Here is a 14,752-nt window from a genome sequence, read left to right on the forward strand (position 1 = left end):
TAAATCATCCATATATACTTTCTTTCCTCTTTAAATCTTTCCCATCAAAGTAATCCTTGCAATGCTCACTTTAACACAATCATAAAATGCAAAAAAGAAACATCTCTTGTAATGGTCCCTGGTACTTTACTTGATACAAAAAAAACATCAAATCTTTTACCCAACACTCTCTCGCACTCAATGTATCAAATATCCCAATTAACTCTCTCAAGTGATTTCCTTTATCCTTGCACCATCAAAGCAAGAATGAAATTCTATTGATTTTTCCTCGTCGAGACGTTTCCATTTTATAAAATGAACAAACAGTGTGTACACACAAGTTGAAGGATATAGATCACACCCTTCTTCGGTTAGGGTGAGCACTTCATCCGACAAAAAACCGCTCATTGATGCACATCACTCGCAAGTCGTCATTGTCGGTCGTAGCTATCTCACACCAGCACCCTTCAAAAAGGCAAAGGCAACTCTTAACTTCGATTGCACTCACGCAAACTCTTCGAAAGAGATTGCACACAAATATACTATAGAAAAGTGCACCCTTTACCCCTTCCTCCCCTTTAAACCAAACTCACTTTTAGTATCGAAATCGATCCGTATCCGGATTCTCAATAATATCTTGATATTACTTTCGTGCTGCTAGACCACAGCGCCGTATTAGAGAGACCGTCTCTGAACGCATTCGACGCATTTCAAAAAGTGGTTCCTGTTTATACAATGTACATTTGTATACCCCAGCCAGTTCTGATGGCGAATCTATATAAGCGCCCCATCTCATTGAACAAAATCGGAAACGGAACAGAGGCAGAAAGGAGCAGTGACAGTGGCACCCTTAAGTGGTTTTGTTTATATATTTTCAGTGTAAGCCATAAAACTGAACTTTAATTTCCGCTCCGCAAGGCGTCCTTAGTTTTCTCTAAAATATAAGCATCAAACCCCATAACAGTTTGTCGTTTGAAAATTGCAACATGACACTTTATATTATAGCCGTGTGCACACGTCCAACACAAGTGCCCCACCACCATCTGCCTCGGAAAATGTGTCGTGTCCTGATGTCCTATGGCTTATCTGGAAATATCAATTAAAATGATGAAGGGGTGAGCTGCTGTTACCGATCATCCTAGAGAGATAGTGCGATGATGCCTTAACCCCTCTTTTTAGAATAGGGATGAAAAAGAGATGATATAAAATTTTACAACTCACCGGGTGCTCAAATGCAGTAGATACAAATTTGGAACTTGGACACAATCGAAAAAGTTTCTCTACCATCTTTTAACTCTTTTTGGAAAAAACAAGCCTCTTTAATTATTAAAAAACGGTCTTTAAAATTTAACGATTATGAGTGACACCATGAGGTTTTGTTGCCTGTGGTTGTTTTTAATTATCAAGGAGTGGAATTTGGGAAGTGCGGGATATATCTAACAAGCTAACCGCTTGATTTTGGTACTAAAACTAAAAAACAAACTTTTGTCACATAGAAAGTTTGATGGTATAAATTTGGGATGTTCTCTGTCAAAATTGTGAACCAACACGCGAGGAATTATTTTATTTTTTTATTTTTGTGATATGATGCAGATTGGTGAGGGTGAATATCACAAGGATTGGACTTGTTTAATTTATCAATATTTTCTATGCAACTTTAGAAACTTATAACTTCTATATTTAGCGGCATTTTGAGGACTTTACGAAACTTTACAAGATAGCTTGAAACTTGGCAAAAAGTTTTCTTTTGGGATAAGAACCAAGTACAAAAAAAGTCTATAAAAAAAAGTTGGATGGAAAGGTGTTTTTTCGCGGACAAGAGGGAGGGGGTGAAGGGCAAAAATATACTGACAAAAATTGTTTGTCGAATATCGTCATATGACACATGTTTTCAAGGTATTTTTTGATGGTGAATCTAATGACATAAAAATAAAGTCAATACGATTGCTCTAAGAAAAGTTATTGCCAATTAAAAACAAGGGTGCTTGTTTTTTGACTTCAACAAGTAAAATATAACCGAAACCCATGTGAAAAACATGCTACACTGATAAAATTCGGGATTAAGGTTTAAGATAAAGCAGGAACAAAGGATTCATAAAGTTCTTAAAATTATTTTTGGTGAAAGGGTGTTTTTTTGATAGGTTAAGTTGTGTGTGAGGAAGGTATCATAACAGCTGACTTAAATTTTATTAATTTTTAAAACTTGGTGTAAATGTTTTGGTTGGTATAAGAATTAAGAATCTATAAAGTGTACAAAATTATCTTGAGTGAAAGGGTGTTTTTTTTTTTAAGAAATGATGAAATTCGGAATTAGTAAATACTACAAAAACTAGGAAAAAATTGTTACACCAATGAAAATTGGTAAAAATGTTTCATTTATAACAGAAACCAAGAACCCGAACAGTCTATAAAAATATTTTAGGTAAAAGGGTGTTTTTTTGGGAAATAGGGAAAAATCCGCGATAAGTCCGATAAAATCAATGGTACCCTTACGAAACTCATTAAATATGTCCTCTTTCCCATGGGAATTACGAATAATGTAAGTCTATCAATTTTTTTATGTGAAAGGGTGTTTTTTTTTTAGAAGTAAAGCAAATATGGGTATATTTGAAAAAGTGTGTAATACTAGAGTAATATTAGTGGCACCCTATTGAAATTTAGCAATTATGTTACTTTTAAGATAAGAAACAAGAATCTAAATTGTCTATAAAAATATCATGTTTTTTTGAGTGAAAACAAAAAAGATGGGTCACCCTAATAAAATTTGGTAAAAACATTGATTTTGGGATAGAAAGCAAGAATAAAGAGTTTTCATACAAAAAAAATTTTGTGAAAGGGTGTTTTTTTCGAAGAGACAGTAAAATCTGCAATTGTTCCCAAAATGCCAATGATTCATTTTATTTATGGTTTTGATGACAAATTAAACATTTATAGATAAGTTCTAACACGTTTTACGCTGTCTCTTCGAAAAAAACACCCTTTAACCAAAATTTTTTTTATGAAAACAACTAAGCTAGAAACAGTCATCCTCGGTAAAAAAAATTTTTAAGCAATATTAAAGTCACTCTAACAATAGTTGACAAAGCTTTAAAAGTTGTTCTAGTAGGAAACTTCATATTCAACCCATTGATTTATAATAAAGTACCTACTGATAGCGAGAGGGGGTGAAGATCAACCAAACAGTTTGTAAGAGCTAAGAATCTAAAGAGTAAAATTATCTTGATTGAAAGAATGTTTTGTTTTATTATTTTGAAGTGATGAAATTCTGAATTATTACCAAAAAACTGAGACAAAAATGGTACCGCAATAAAGTTTGGTAAACATTTTTCATTTATAACAGGAACCAGGAATATAACAGTTTTTAAAAATATTTAAGGTGAAATTGTGTTTTTTTTTTTTAATAAGGAAAATTCGCAATAAGTCCGATAAAATCAATGGTAGGTATAAACTTATAAAAAATGTTGTTTTTGTCATGCGAATAAAATAAGTCAGTAAATTTTTTTCACGTGAAAGGGTGTTTTTTTTTTTTTGAAAATGTGGGTTTATTGGAAAAACTAATTTATAAAAATGGTACCCTATTGAAATTAAGCAAATATGTTACTTTTGATGTAAGAAAGTTTCTATAAGAATATCATTATTGAAAGGGTGTTATTTCATTGAACAAAAAAAAAAAAAAAATGGTATGGGCCAATATAATGAAATCTCGTTAATTGTTACAAAGAAAGAATAAAGAATTTTCATAAAATAATTTTGGGTGAAAGTGTTTTTTTTTCTCAAAGGTAAATTCTATAAAAAGTTAAACAAAAAAAAAAGATAGAAAGCAAGAGTATATCAATTACTGCTATTTTCCAGTAGATAGATGAAAACATATACATACAATCGTTGCAGATAACAAAAAGAATGCCAGAAACTTTGTTTCAGTCAGTCAAATCCTATAGGAAATAATACTTAAGAGTCTTTAATTCCCGAAAAAGTGTAAGGGCTGGAAAACAACTGCTTGCGCACACGTCAGTAGTTGGGGTAGTTAGAAAGTTGGCAACATTTAAAAGATTTTTTAAATACAAAGATTTTTTTTCAAATAAATAAATTCGTATCATCTCCAAATCCAAAGTGAGCCTAAGCGGATGTGTTGCCTGTAGACAGCATGCCCTTCCATAATCACCTCACAGCTGTTTTTTGTAAAAAACATTTGCGAACTTCACTTGTAAAATTGGCCTCAATTTTTTCAACGTACATAGCTGATATTTAGGACTTTTGTTGAGTTTTACACAAGTCCAAAATGTTGTTAAGTTTTGTCTCGAACAGGACAAACTTAAAAAAATCTTTTGATTTTAAGTTGATTTTACTGATTCTTGATTTAAGGCCGTGTGTGAATTGCGTTAAATAGTTAAACCCGTGTAAAATGTTTGACACTATTGGGGTGAATAAAAAATTTCAAATTGTTTAATATTTTTCTCTGCCTCTTTTCTGCCATGAAACTCCTTTTTAATAAAAAAAACAAAATAAAACCATCTGCAAAAAAATTTAACCTAATTTAACCAGGTCCCAGAGCCCGTTAAATTTTTAACAACTGAACATTTTTTATATCTCTTATGTGACAAACCAAATCTTTTGTGAAAACATTTTTATTACCAATCTTGGAAGTTTACTTTGGATTCTGATTAAATGCTATAGGTTCGATGTGTACGAAAAGTCATATTTGCACTCAAATCCCTTAGGTTTTTTTGCCTCAACTCAACGCTTATACTTTAACCCCCCTAAAAAGTTGCTTTGTAATACAATATTTATGGTAACATCTTATTACCTTAACGATGATTTCCCACGAAGCCGGGCTAACGTTAAAACGGCCCGGTTACACGTTTGCGGGATATATCTTAGGGGGGCGAATTCAAACGAAAACATTTCAACGGCTAAACGATAGAAGTTTGGACGGTTTCCGGCTTCGTGTGAAATGGGCCTAACCAAGTAATTGCTTCTACATAATTTAGATATCAAATATACTGAATTATGGTTCAATTCATCACTCTGGTGAAATTCACCTTCACTCGAAAACTTTGATTTGAATTTATATTTTCAACAACAAATAAAAGAAAGGTACCTACATTCCACACAATAAATCTCTCTCATAATCTGTGTTGTTTTTGATGAATTTCAAAACAACAAAAATCCCGTTTGATGTCAAACAATATCCGTGTTTGTGTCTTGTGTGGTATGATGGCGGTAAAAAAACATAAAAACCAAAAAGGCACGAAGGAAATACTCTTTTCAAGGCTGACGGCATGATCCGTTCGTGTCAGTCTAACTTTCTCCTGATGGTTGTGTCTTCTGTTATGATTCTTCCTCTAATTCTTCCCGAACTCATATGACACGATTTTTAAGTATATTTTTGGACACAGTGTGTTTTTATGTCCCGTGAAGTGTTGAAAGTGCCACTGTGGCATGTTAAAGTAGGCATTAAGAATGTATACAAAGTATCTCTAAGATGTGTTCTTTCATCTCAACGTGGAACGGATTTATAGTGAGGCAGATGTTTCCCATTCCCACGTATCAGATAGAAAATGCAGTCATAATTTTTCTTTTTTTTTTCTAATTCTCCCAAAAAAAAAAATGAAAACTTATTTTTTAATGTTTTCAATCGAATGGAAAGTGTTGTAGGGGGCTATACCTTTTTGTTGGGTTGAATTGGAATAAAATTGAGATTTGTATTGTAGGGAAGGCCCCACAATTTTCACATTATTCGTTTTATTTCGTACCTACATGGCATATGTATATAGGCTCGTAAATTAAGTTTTTCTTAACAGTTTTTGAAATTCGTTTTTGTATAAAAGAAATAGATTAGAATTTATTGAATTATGGGTGTGAATGAATTCGTTTTGAATGAATTTGTGAGCTGCAGAAGAACATTCATATTTCTTAATGGCCACTATCATGTGCTGATTTATGAGGTAATATGCTTAAGTGATAAGTTAGTGTAGTGACAGCTTATGGAATATCTTTTTGTTTAAGAAATTTGGGGTTGTTGTATAATGGAATGGGGAAATTGGTGTTTTTCCAAATTAAATTGCTTGAGTTGAAGCTAGAGAGAAAAAACATAATTTTTCCATTCCGATCTTGTTATACCTACCTTTTTAACATATCAAGGTCTTGGTCTTCGGTGCCGAATCAACACTAGAACTATTTTAGAAAAGCTGAATTCAGAAATCCGAAATAATTCATGCTCCGTTCGAAACGGCAGATCCTGTAAAAAATCCCCTACAAGAAATGATCTTGATTTCAAAAACAAATTTAAACATTAAAGAAAAATATATACTGCTTTTTGGCCATTCCATTTGGATTTTTAGGACATTTTAGCGCTTATTATCCAGTTCATCTCGTTGAAGAAGCAATATTTTTTCTGGAAACTTGGTGGGTCTTAAAAGCTCATGATAAAGTTGAAGTTCTAGAAGAAAAAAATAATTCAAAATAGCTAAATTATTACGAGACAAAGACGGTAACGGAGAAGACTTGTATGCGTCTTCTCCGTTACCGTTTTATTTGTAAATAATTTGGCTACGTTTAATTAGTTTTTCGTGAAACTTCTAGAACATCAACTTTATCATGAGTCCTTAAGATCTACCAAGTTTCAAGAAAAAAGATTGCTTCTTCAACGAGATAAACTAGAAACAAGGTCAACATGTCTTCTCCGTTATTTTGGAATGGCCGTTTTCTAAATTTTTTTATGACACTATCGTTTACAGCCTTAGGTAAGCTCTTCATCTAACTTCTTCTACCTAACCATCAGTGTTTCACCAGTTTCTAGAAAGAAAGTTCCACTTAAGTTTCGATATTGGGAACTCTTCACATAAGTCACTGTTTGGACTTATATCTTTGTGGAAAGGATCATTGTATCGCTTATTTTCGAAGATGATACTGGAGCACCGGTAGCCATCAGTGGAGATTGTTTTTAGAGCCAAGATAACGGAATTGGTAATCTCAATTAGAACAGGTTATCCTGAAAAAAAATAAGCATTTCAGTAGAAAATGACACAGGTTGTTATGGTAGGTATATCACGAGCTACCCCCGTAAATATCACGGATATTATTACGGATTTTCCTGGACAGTATTATGGTATGGCCTGAGTTAGTAGCAGTAAATGTCATGGATTTCCGAAGGTATTACGTATACTACTGGTAAGTAGGTATTATACAGTTTGGCTTAGGTTAGGTACAAGTTTTCCCAGTAAGAATGCCTGGTTGCTATGTTAGTATCACATGTTGCAAGGGTAAGTATCACAAGCTATCCCCCTAAAATATGAATATTTTTTCGGAAATATAATGTCTTGTCACGAAAGGTATTACAAATTTTCCTGGTCAGTATCAAAGATTGAAATGAGAAAATATGAATTGTTTTCTGAATAAATATCACAGGTTGAACAGTAGGTTTAACGCATATTCTTGGTCGGTAGCTCGGTACCACAAATTTTTTCCCTATATCACGAGTTTCTCCGTGGAAGGTAGGGCTGTAAAAGTAACGACAAAATGAGTACCCGCATGTATACGTTACTTTTGATACTAGTACCCGCATCAATAATATCGTTACTCGTTACTTTCGTATGTTTCGCATTTTTCGCATATTTCGTATGTTTCATGTTTTTGATACGTTTCGTATGTTTGGTATTTTAAGTATGTTTCGTACATTGGTATAAGGGTGTAAAAATTTTTTTTTTGAAAAAAACCAAAAACAATTTCTATAATCTAAGCTACATTTAAAGGTCATAAACATTAAAATTGTTGCGGCATTCTCAAGTAATAAGAGTTTAAAGGTAGCTATATTGAATTTTTTTCTTTTTTTTTTTTAATCAAACGTGGAAACTTTTTTGATTTTTTTCCAAATTTTTAGACAAACTTTGGTAATTTTTTGTTTATATTCTTTCAGTAATCTTATCACAATTCTTTAGAGACCTTTATTTCAAAAGTGCAACGCGAAGGATCTCGAAATATTAACACTTCAATACAACCATTTCGAACAATTTTTCATTTATTTTTTCTATTGAGAGTGATTTTCAAACCTCGTTTTCTCTGCTTGTTTTTGTGTTGAAAATTTTGCACCGAAAATAAACTAATTTTTTGAAAAACCAAAAAAACTTTTGTACATTCTTAAGCTAAATATCAATACCATTAACACCAAGGCCATAAACAGATTGGTTGCGTCGTGGATATAATATTTCGGCAAAATAGAGAAAATACAAAAACGTCTCTTTTGATATTTCTGTATAAATTATCGATAACACAATGATTATTGAACCTTGGCACTACTGTTTTAATCGAGACAAAAGTAAACTCCAGTAACAAAAGTAAACTTAGTAACGAATACATACGATTTTCAACAGCTCTAGAAGGTATCATGAATTTTTCACTAAATATCAAAGGTTGTTGTAGTAAGTAACAAGAAAAAAAAAGTAGGTATCAGGGATCGATTCGATAAATATCACATCTTCCCCCAGTAAGTATCACGGATAACCATGGAAATATCACGATTTTTCCTTGGAATTTTTTCCAATCTTTTCTTAGGTCTTCAAAGAACAATCTTTCAGTTAAAATTTAAGAACTTATCACACATCATTAAATAGCTTCGTTTAGCCCTTTTTTAACTGAGGCAAGAGCCTAAAATGCTGATGAACGAAACCTTTTTATTTGATTTAACCCATTCGTCCGTAGATTTGCCGGGAATGTATACCGAAAACCAAGTTGGTGCAGCTGGTGGAGGAACGACAATCATTTCTAATATAACGGGAAGCCGAAATAAAACAAAGAGTATTTCCGAGCCAGACACATGATTTTGTGTTAAATTTTTTTCTAAATACAAATAAAGAAAACCCCTTATAGGTACAAATGTTTTTTACTTTCGTTATTAATATCCTGAAAAAATCGATGAGCTAAATCTTAGATTTAGAAAAAACCTAAAAGTAAAGCCTTCACTCAAACAACTTAAAAGTGCTTATACAAGGAGGCAAATATTTCTCACCAAAAATGGCGCCCGGGCGCCCGTGGATCATAAGAAAATTAGTTATAAATCAAAAAGTTCCCTTTACTCGTATTTTTGTGATACGTTATTTGAAATCGATTTGAATCTCACCTAAGAAGAAAGTCAATTACTGACTTGTGTTCACGATGTTGATAACTATATTCTTTTGCAAACTATCCATTAGGAGTAAGGAGACCTCTTTACCTTTTATGTAGTTTCTACTTACTACTTTTTGTTACTTCCATAGCCACGTTTTCAAATTTTATTATACTGCAATTTTACCATCAAAGTCATAGATCCAAACCAACTTATACTACGTGTACCTACCTGCTAAAAACTATGGTTAGTAATGGTTTAAAAAAACGACATACCTCAAAACTTCACTTAAAAACATAAAAATAATCTCCAACAAACTCTCAAGTGGATGTGTAACGTTAGTGGCCAATAAAAAACTGTCTCCTCTTCTCGAACTCGAAAAAGCTCTAAAAACTTAACTTCCACTCGACTAACTTTGTAACAGCTGTATACCTTATATAACCTACTACAACCAATCCCAAACCCTAACCTCGCTTCCACCAAAACTTACCAGTTATATGCAATAAAATTACGTTTGACTGCATCCTGTTCGATTCGATTACACAGTCACCCATGTCACTGAGCTGAGTCTCTGGTACAACTCTGACTGCCATTCTGCCTTTGAATCAACCCGTTTCCGGGTCATTTAGCAATTTTCATCCAAAAAAGCCAGTTCTAACTTCCAAAATTACTCGTCTCTATATGAACTTGTAGTTCCTATGTTGTAGAAGAACTCGAAACTTGTTAGGTTCTGCACCACGAACAAAATCGAAGAAGAGAGTGTTGTTTATGACATGTTCATTACTTTCGCAGTTCCCCAACTCTACCGGTGGAAAAGGATGGAGGAAACAATGATGCAAGAAGCGGGGATGAAACTTTTTTGTATTAACCTTTTTGCCAGAGTAGACAAATTGGTCGATTGCTGGATGGGATAGGGCAGGAACTCTTAACTCGTGTAAAAGTAAACCTAACCTTTCAGTGGCCCAGCTCATCAAAATATCGAAAGTTCCCCCAAAAATTATTTATTCGGATGATCCCAATATAGCTGGGGCTAATAGCCGAGGATGATGATGAAGATGAAGACGGTATGCGATGGAAATGTGTGCCATTCATCTCTTCGTGCCATTAGCACATATTAGAGATTGTGAGATGACAGCACGACACATTCGGCAAGGCGTGAGTGTGATGATGGAGATGGTGGCGTTGGATGATGACGACGACGATGATGATGATGATGATGGAGCACCTCTTTCTTATATATTCCATAATTTTTCACTCGATGGATTCGTAGAGAGTTGAAAGGGTGACAAAACAGCCGGCAGCCATGGATAAGGCGGGCGGTGACGAGTATTTTATCTATGGAGCCGGGATGTGTGTATCTTGTCAGGATTTTGATACAGCACATTGTCTGTCGTGAGCTGATGTTGATGTTGGTTTTTTATTTTCAGAGGGGGGAAGTCGGGAAGAAGGATAATAATAATTTTTGAAAGGTGTTCATGCATTTTGACAGAATTGTCACTTGGTTTTTTTACTCTGTCTTCTCTATGTAATTCGGTCTTGAAATGTTTGAAACAATTGCAGAGATTCCAAGGATTGATGTTTACCAACAAAAAAATGTTCTATTGGAGTGATGGTGTTATTAATTTTTTGTATTTGAGACATAATTGGAAGAACAAAAAAAGGATGTTGGAAATGTCAAATCCAACTGGATTAACAAAAGAAAAGTCGAAAAAGCTGCTGCTGTTGCTGATATGTGTTAGTGATGGATCAAAAGTTTAAAAATAAACACTTTGACAGAGCGAGTGTGAGTGGCAGAGATAATTACATGGAGCTTGACAGGTAGAAACAGTTGAAACTTGAAAGGATGTCTAATTTTTTTTTAAATTAAAATTGAGGGTTTTAAAAAAGATTAAGAAGTTATTTGGTTAAGGTAATAGAAAAATTGAAGAGGATCAATCGTCAATTTTATTCGCTGGTTCTGTTAAATTTGTAATTAAAACGTCTTAAGAATTTGATACCTGATAGCTTATAAATTTGTTGATGGTCTTATGAAATAGATCTTCTAGCACAACAACTAACAGTTCGGTTAATTAAACCAAGGTTAAAGACTTTGCGGGCTATTTTGTAGACCATTTTCAACCAAATCCTGACAGTCCTCAAAATCGTTTTCTCTTTCCAGTATAAAAGTTGTCCATTTCACACTATCTCAAGTAATCAAAGTAATTCCAAGAATTAATATCACTTTTTTTTCGTAAACCATGATACAATCAACGCTCCGAGCACATACAGCTCATTAGAAAGCTTTAAAAAGCAGCGCTGCAGAGAAGGACCAGAGCTGCCAATGAGCTCTACAAAACAAAACAAAAAAAACGGAGAAACATCTACTTCTTAGGAGAAAAAAGAGACGGCATGATTAAGGAGCACTCAAGGGAATTTGCAAAAATAAGGCTCGAATAGGTCCATATCTAGTAACCTTACGATTTCAGGGCCGCATATGAGAATATTCACCGGGACGAGCTGTCTAAAGCAATGCCTGGGGCATCTGATTTTGGCATCCCTGTCAAGGTTTTCTGCCTGTACAGATTGACAAAGGAGAATATATGTTCCGTCAGGTTAAGTGCAGGGACTTATATGGCTAAATCATGTGGAGCCCCTTGAAAATAAAGATCCAGCCCGGAGAATTTTTGACTCCAACTCAGAGGACAGTACGTCTAAATTGACGGCACGAATGTGAAAGGGGGCCTCTACAAACTTAAGAGCGGAATAAAGTCATCACTCAAGTAAAAATTTTACTCAAGCGTTTTACTCTTGCATTTGGACCACTTCAGCTACTCGATACGTTAGGAAAACCTATAAGAGTTTCTTTACTTTTAGCTTATGAATTCCAATTGTGGAAGTTTTAGAGAAAATGCTTGGGCTGAATATCATTATCTTAGTTTTTCGCACTCGTAAAATTCGGCCGCCATTTTGGATTTTAGATTTTATTAAATATATCGATTTCTATAAAAGTTGTGTGTACATAAAACGTAGAAAATTAAATTTCGCGTCTTTTAGGTTAAGAACACTTTTTCAATATTCTGAACTGAATATTAAAAAAGTTACAAGCCAAAAAAGTCAAAAAAAAAAAACGAAACAAAAAAATAAAAACTTTAATGTTTTGAGCACTTTTTATCAAAATTATGAAAAAACCTTCCGAGAAAAAGATTGTTCACCTTAAAATTCTCTACAACTTTTTTTTTATATTGCTATAAATACAAAAGTTATTAATACTTTTTTGTTAAAAAATACCCCTTTTTACGAAATGAAGAGACTTAAAAATAAAAAAGATTCAGGTCCTGAATTTTCTCTTGTTACACAAAGCTATAAAATACTCACTAATCATTTAAAATTCAAGATTTAGTAAAAAAAAAAAATGTAAGAGAAAAGTAAAGATAAAACACAAACAAAAAAAAGAGCATTTTTTAACAAAAAAACGTATTAATTAATAACTTTTGTATCTATAGCGATATAAAAAAAAGTTATATACCAGAGGTGTAGAGGATATAAGGTGCACTATCTTTTCTCGGAAGGTTTTTTTTTTAAATTTTGATCAAAAAATGGCTCAAAACTATAAAATTGTCATTTTTTTCGTTTGTTGACTTTTTTGGCTTGTAACTTCTTCAATATTCAGAATATCGAAAAAGTGTTCTTAACATAAAAGACGTGAAATTTAATTTTCTACATTTTTTGTATGCACAATTTTTATGGAGGATAAATAGAAATAGGGATATTTAATAAAAACTAAAATCCAAGATGGCGGCCGAAAGGTTAATTTCACGAGTGCGAAAATTTAGGGTAATGATATCAGCTAATTCGCCATCGAATGAGCAAAAAAAAAAAATTGGGGGTGGTACAAACTAATTGGTTGCCCATATATAAACACCATAAATGCACTGGACTACTGGCTTTTTGCACATTTCTGACTCTCATTTCATTTTCGCACTCGTAAAATTCGGCCGCCATTTTGGATTTTAGATTTTATTAAATATATCGATTTCTATAAAAGTTGTGTGTACATAAAACGTAGAAAATTAAATTTCGCGTCTTTTAGGTTAAGAACACTTTTTCAATATTCTGAACTGAATATTAAAAAAGTTACAAGCCAAAAAAGTCAAAAAAAAAAAACGAAACAAAAAAATAAAAACTTTAATGTTTTGAGCACTTTTTATCAAAATTATGAAAAAACCTTCCGAGAAAAAGATTGTTCACCTTAAAATTCTCTACAACTTTTTTTTTATATTGCTATAAATACAAAAGTTATTAATACTTTTTTGTTAAAAAATACCCCTTTTTACGAAATGAAGAGACTTAAAAATAAAAAAGATTCAGGTCCTGAATTTTCTCTTGTTACACAAAGCTATAAAATACTCACTAATCATTTAAAATTCAAGATTTAGTAAAAAAAAAAAATGTAAGAGAAAAGTAAAGATAAAACACAAACAAAAAAAAGAGCATTTTTTAACAAAAAAACGTATTAATTAATAACTTTTGTATCTATAGCGATATAAAAAAAAGTTATATACCAGAGGTGTAGAGGATATAAGGTGCACTATCTTTTCTCGGAAGGTTTTTTTTTTAAATTTTGATCAAAAAATGGCTCAAAACTATAAAATTGTCATTTTTTTCGTTTGTTGACTTTTTTGGCTTGTAACTTCTTCAATATTCAGAATATCGAAAAAGTGTTCTTAACATAAAAGACGTGAAATTTAATTTTCTACATTTTTTGTATGCACAATTTTTATGGAGGATAAATAGAAATAGGGATATTTAATAAAAACTAAAATCCAAGATGGCGGCCGAAAGGTTAATTTCACGAGTGCGAAAATTTAGGGTAATGATATCAGCTAATTCGCCATCGAATGAGCAAAAAAAAAAATTGGGGGTGGTACAAACTAATTGGTTGCCCATATATAAACACCATAAATGCACTGGACTACTGGCTTTTTGCACATTTCTGACTCTCATTTCATACTTATTTCATACTGAATCATTTCTCGCAATCAAATTCTCTATTCCAATAAATCTCATTCAATATTAAAGCACTGATGGCACTGATAGAAAAACTTGTCCAAAAATTTGCAAAAAAAAAAAAAACGTGTTCCAATCTCTTTAAGCCCTTAACCACTTAAAGACACGTCTGGCATCGAAGTCCTAAATCATTTTTGTTCTGCTTTTTTCCCCACAATCATATTAATTTGATCGAACATCAACTTCATCCGTAGTAAAAAAAAAAAAAAAAAACTTTCATAAAAACATGTATGTTACAGCTGAATACGAGTCCCCCCAAAAAAGTATCCTAAACACGTCATATACCTATACCCATTTCATATATACAAAAATCGTAAAAAAAAACCTGGGGTTAGGTAATTGTCACCCTCCCACACTCTCATTCAATGTCGCATCTGGGACACCAAATGTTTCGATTTGTCACGTGTGTTCTTATCACAAACGAAATAACAAAAAGAGACATCTACCCCAACCACACACTGATGCCACCAACATCATCCCCCTTCCCCCTTCTAACAGTAAACTTTTATCGTTTATGGAATACTGATATAAAAATCTTTGCAGCATACTTAAAGAGCAGACCACCCGCAGCACCTTCCTGTGCCACGCACCAAAAAAAAAGAAGAAGAAGGAAGATTTATATCATCT

The 14,752-nt window shown here is 32.9% G+C and overlaps 1 protein-coding gene across 1 annotated transcript in view; it reads right to left on the reverse strand.

The window, feature by feature from the left end:
* LOC129913811 (kinesin-like protein CG14535) overlaps positions 1-14,752 on the reverse strand; it is a 125,868-nt gene that overhangs the window by 94,999 nt on the left and 16,117 nt on the right. The gene's annotated exons all lie outside the window — the stretch shown is intronic.

The sequence above is a fragment of the Episyrphus balteatus genome, chromosome 1, assembly GCF_945859705.1.
Source record: "Episyrphus balteatus chromosome 1, idEpiBalt1.1, whole genome shotgun sequence".
Taxonomy (NCBI): Eukaryota; Metazoa; Arthropoda; class Insecta; order Diptera; family Syrphidae; genus Episyrphus; species Episyrphus balteatus.